The sequence below is a fragment of the Dendrobium catenatum genome, unplaced genomic scaffold (genome assembly GCF_001605985.2).
Source record: "Dendrobium catenatum unplaced genomic scaffold, ASM160598v2 fragScaff_scaffold_637, whole genome shotgun sequence".
Classification (NCBI taxonomy): Eukaryota; Viridiplantae; Streptophyta; class Magnoliopsida; order Asparagales; family Orchidaceae; genus Dendrobium; species Dendrobium catenatum.
The window spans coordinates 571,507-577,506 of record NW_021319099.1 but is presented as its reverse complement, the minus strand read 5'-3'; positions in this window follow the sequence as shown (position 1 = coordinate 577,506).

The window sequence follows — 6,000 nt, the reverse complement described above, 5'->3', positions numbered from 1 at the left end:
TATCTATCTATTTAAGAACTTGAACCGGCACCAAAGAGTGAGAGCTGAAATAAATTGGAATAGTTAGAATAACTGTCTTGATAAGAACAATCTTCCCTGCTAATGATAAAGATTTCGATCCCCAAGTATTAAGGAATCTAAGAACTTTCTCAATAATAAAATAAAAGTCACTAGCCACCATTCTTCTCAAAGTCATTTTAATACCAAGTTAAACAAGCTCTTTCACTTATTTAAATCCCATAATCCTGGATAGCTATTTCTTCTTTCTTCTACCAACATTGCTACCAAAGAGAATAGCCGGTTTCTCTTTATTAATTTTCTACCCTGTCCACAAGCTAAAATCAGCAAGAATGGCTTTAATTTCAAAAACAGCTTTCCTTGATACTTCCGAGAATACCATAACATCAACAGCAAATAATAAGTGCGAAATCCAAGGACTATTTGAGCATATTCCAATCCCAATCGAAGAATGAGAGAATGCATTTGTGAGAAGTTGGGAACATAGGATGAATAGCATGGGGGACAAAGGACATCCCTGACGAAATCCACTTCCATCCATCCTGATTACTTCCCATTTATAATAATAGAAAATATGGGGTTCAAAACACATTCCAATATTAATTTTGAAAACATATCTGGGAACTCAAAGTATTTCAAAACTTGTTTAAGAGTTTTCCAACTCATGGAATCATATGCTTGCTCCATGTCTACTTTGAAAGCCACCAACCCTTTAGCTGCTTTGGAGTATCTGAACTTATGAAACATTTCTTGGGCTATAAGAATGTGATCGGAGATTGAACTTCCTCTGATGAATGTAGCCTGCTCATCCGAGATAAGCAAAGGCATAACCGGAATAAGCCTATTCAGGATAACTTTTGCAGCAACTTTATACACTGAGTTACAAAGGCTTATAGGCCTATAATCAGATGGCAACAAAGGATTATAAACCTTTGGTATGAGAACCACAAGTGTATCCCTCCAATTACAATCCATGCTTCCTTGGTTGAAGAAATGATTTAAAGCCTTCACAAAGTCTTCCTTTATAATCTTCTAGTAAAATTTGATGAAGGAGTATGTGACCCCATCACTACCCGGAGCTATGTTTTTACCCAGATTTTGGATGACAAAATCAATTTCCTCCACTGTGAATTCTTTGGTCAAAGAAATTACTTCCTCCAGCTTCAATCTCTTCACTTGATTTGGCCAATCATTCAGACTACAACTTCTCTATTTCCACTTAGAATTAAAAAACTGTATGAAGATTTCTTCAATATGGCTTTGTTCCTCCACAACCAACCCATCTTCATTTTTTAATTTCAAAATTCTGTTGCCAATCCTTCTAGCATTAGCAAATGAGTGATAGAATTTGGAATTACAATCTCCCTCATTCATCCATTTTACTTTAGCTCTTTGTTTCCACCAACTGCATAACCGAACCATAGTAGTATTAAGTTTAATAATTTTGGATTTCATCTTCCAACAGTCTTCTTCCGAAAGCCATCCAACTTCCGCTTCATCAGTTTGTAGCTTCAGAATTTCTTCCATTAGACTACCTTTAAGATCATTAAGGTTCTTCGCTTTGCCTTGCTCCAAAGAACAAGGATTTGAGTGTTCTTTTACATTTGGCATTCAAAATTTGAGGATAATTTCCACTGAATTTTTTACTCCATTCCCTCTTCACCACAGCAAATGAAGCCGGATATGAAGCCCAAACATCCTCAAAAATAATACTCCTCTTATGAAAGCTTCTAGAATTACAGAAATTAAGCACCAATATGCTATGATATAATGCAATTCTAGCTAGATGTCTCACAGTTAATTGAGAGAAATAATTCAAAGCAATAGAATTAAGAAAACACCTGTCAAGTCTCTCCAGAATCCGAGCACCTCCAGATTTATTGTTACACCATGTATACCTTGGACCAATGAAACCAATCTCATGCAAGTCATTATTAGTAATGAAAGCTCCCACTTCTCTAGCTCCTTGAGAAAAAAAGAATTTTTTACCTCCTCGCTTGTCCTCTTTAGAAGTGAGGCAATTGAAGTCTCCTCCTACCACTATAGGATGCTCAACCACTGATTAAAACTCAAGTAACTCCCATAGTTCCCTTCTTTTGGTTGTGTCTTTGCTCCCATAGACCGAGGCCACTCTCCATTTGCATCTACTGTTTATTGTCAAATCACCAATATGACATTAGGATGAAGATCCCACCAAAGAAAACTCAACTAAGTTTGAATTCCAAAGAACAATGATCCCTCCAGATAAACCATTCGCGGGAACCATATCAAATTCCCATCTGTCTCCCATAAGCTTCCTTACATCTCAAATGTCAAAATCATAGATTTTAGTTTCAAGCAATCCCATAAAAACAACACTACACATCTTGACAATTTCTTTCATGTATAGAGAAGCACTACTCTTCCTTGCTCCTTTACAATTCCAAAATACCAAGGAATTTATTAAAGAAGATATGTGGGAGCAGCTCCCACTTTTCCTTTCACATCCAACTCCAATTTTCTACTCCTTGTAATACTGCTGATTCGTCCAAGGCCTTTTAGCTGCTTTGATTTCTTTTTCTTCAAATGACTGGAATAATCATCTTTCTCCTTTGTAATTGAGCTACCAGCTGCATGTTGCTTCTGTTCTTCCTTCCCATCACTCTAATTCCCGTTGGCCATCATTCCGGTATCACATACCTTTATGAACTCTCCTTCTTCCAATAAATCATTCAATACATTAAATATGTTTCCATTAAAAGGAATGTTAGAATCATTCCTTTCAATATCCTGCTGCACTTCATTTTTCACACCCGAGCCAGTTTCCAATATCACTTCTTCAGGAGTCTGTTTGTTAGCCATTAGAATTTTATCAAAATTCTTGGCTGTATCTTCTATATGATTTCCTTCAACTTCCTTCTTCTTATTATTTATTGTTCTTCTCTAAATTGTCTTCTTAACAGGCTCACGAGTAGCTCCTCTGAATTGACTCTGTACAACCTTCCTGTCTCGGTTTACTATCATCCTTGGTCCATAGCTTCCTGAATTGGTTTGTTCCATCCCTTCTTCTACTGTAGTTTCTTTCCTAGCATTATTAGGAACATTCCTCAAATTCTCCTTACAATTGAATTCTGGATTGCCAACTCCTTCTCCACAATATTCTTTTGTATGCCCAATGAATCCACAACTGAAACAAAAGTTTGGGATATAGCTCATATATTCTATCTTTTGATAGAATTTCCCATTAGCTCCTTCCACACATACTCCTACGGGTAGCTTTTTATCAAGCATAATTCAAACACACACCCTTCCGAATTCTCTACGTCCCCATTGAAACATGTTTCCATCAAGGAGAATTCGTTTCCCAACCATAGAAGCTATTATGCAAACATTTAAGTTATCCCAGCAATGCAATGGAAGGCTTAGAAGCCTAATCCAAACTGGTGATGTCAATCCTATAAGGGAGTTAGGATCAAAGCTATGTGACCACCTATCCATACCAATAATCTTTCCATTCACAAACCAAGGCCCATTAGAGAGGACCAACTCTATGCTTTGTTTCTCCCGGAATCAACACAATACCCAGCCCCTAGTAAGCATGGTAATATGAAATTTACCATATTGATTCCACTGTCTCCTCAGTTCATTGCTTATAATTGAAATCGGGGCTTCTCCTCCAAAAAGTTTAATAACCAGTGAATTAGCTAGTTTCTTGGCATTATCCTCCTCATTCTTCTCATGCAATTTCACAGTCATTCCATCTTCAGACAAGTAGTCGCCGAGTTGCAGATCTTCAACTGGGGTATTCTGTCTTCTCTTCCATGCATTAGTTTGTCCAGCATCAGTAATTCATTCAGCAATTTGAATGTCTTCATTACCTCCTCCCGAATCTGCTGAGTCCACTTCTCTAACCTTCAATAAGTTGCTGAACAAAACCCTGTTTCCAATTTCGGGAGCCACAATGCCAGCCCCATTATCCATGCCGTCTTCCTGAATTGTTGTCACATTATCTTCATGACTGATTGAATCATCTTTGCACATAGAAATTGCCTTGTCCTCTTCATCCAGAACAGATTTTTCCTTATTAGAAACTATCTTCTCAATAGGAAGTAATTTGGATGGGTATGCTTTATCCATTCCCAAACAGCATGGCAGATGGACATTTGCTCTTCTTGAGATCATTTATCAGAATCACATTCTTCCCTTTGCCAAGTACCTCAGGCTCCTTCTTCTCCAGATAGCCACCTTCATTGATGATCAAGTTGGTCCCTCTACCTTTGCATCTGTTGTTCATATTTGAATTTCCATCGCCAAATGCAGGAGGAGAAGACGGAAAAGCTCTGTCGGAAGATAACGAAGCCCTTGCTGATGGACGTTGATCATCAAGTTTTACTCCGGCTGCTGGAAGCCGGCAAACATCTGCCTCCATTCATTCCCCGTGATTCCCGCGGAGATCGAATTTTGAAAAATTCTGTTGAAAAAGCCAAATTTCCTGATACCTTCTCTCTCTAACTTTTTTAATGTTTGGTGATCAAGTTTTTATAATTCACAAGGTTAATCTAAGTAAGGTTCTTCCTCATCTTTTGTAAGCTTCAGCCTTAATCCTTTGGAGGCTCTAGGAAGATTTTCTATAGCACAAGGTATAGCTTCTCTGCCTTCTCTAGGGGGGAGAAAAAGAATTTGTAGTTTTCTACCATCACTTGGAGAGTGTAAAAAATTCAAGGTACACTACCATCACTGGGAGGGTATAAAAGCTTTTGGTTCTCCACTGCACCTAGAAGGTAAAAGTGATTTTGTAAGGGCTTCTCTGCCTTACTGTGGGAGCTAAAGGAGTGACACTACTTTTAGTGCAATACTTAGAACAAAATTTTCTATGGAGTGGATGTAGGTTAGATTGGACCGAACAACTATAAACTTTTGTGTGTTTTTGTTCTTCATAGTCTACATTTTTATTTTCTCTGTGATTTACTATGTAGTTGACAAACTGTGATTTTCTATTCGGTGAAATTAATCTTCTTCTATAATAGGGGACTAAATTTTCTTTTTTTTAGATATTAAAAAAGTTATTAAAATATTTTCCTTTTGATTAAATAATTTTTATATTACCAATTCACCCCCCCTTCCCCCTGTTGGTTAGCCTTGGTCTAGTTCTTTGAGATCTCACAACCTCCATGAACTTTCACATTCACCTTCCCAATGTCACTACACTCTAAGAGAATCTTCTAGATTTTCTAAGAATCTTTTCATTTGAGAGAATGGTATCGCTGAGGCACTACCTAATGTTGCAGCGCATATTCAAATTCTCTCCTCCTTCTAAGAGCTCAATTTCATGGTTCTATCCAACTAAATGTCATGGTGCTCATAATTAAGATTTACCTTGCCAGCCTATTGTCTAACTTACTTAAGGATTATTTAGATGCTTAGGTCTTATAATTACTAATTAAATAAAAATTAAATAAGCATTAATAGTAATTACCTATGTTTTGGTTTTATGAATATTACATCCTTTCCTCATAAAAAATGTCATCCTCAAAGTTTCTAATACAGAGTCTTTAGAACATATCAAGATATAGCTGCTTCATCTCTATTTCTTTCTCCCAGGTTGCTTAGTACTCTGACCAATGCTTCCACTAAATCTCAACCATTAAAATCTACTTATTCCTTTGCTACTTTACATCAAAGGATAAATTCCATTTAGGTTCTTCCTTATAAATGAAATCAGGTTGCTCTTCCACTTCAGCTATAGGAACTTTCTAATCAACATCTGATACCAACTTTCTTAGCACTAATATGTGGAAATATTATTTACATTCAACATGTGATCTGTAAAAAAAAATTATAAGTATATTTCCTAATCCTATCAATCACTTGAAATTACCATGTGTACTTAGGGCTCAACTTGCTATCATTTTTAAGCATGTTAGCTCCCTTCATTAGACTAACCTTCATATTTACAAAATCATAAACCTAAAATTCCATAGACTTATGCGTATAATTAAAATA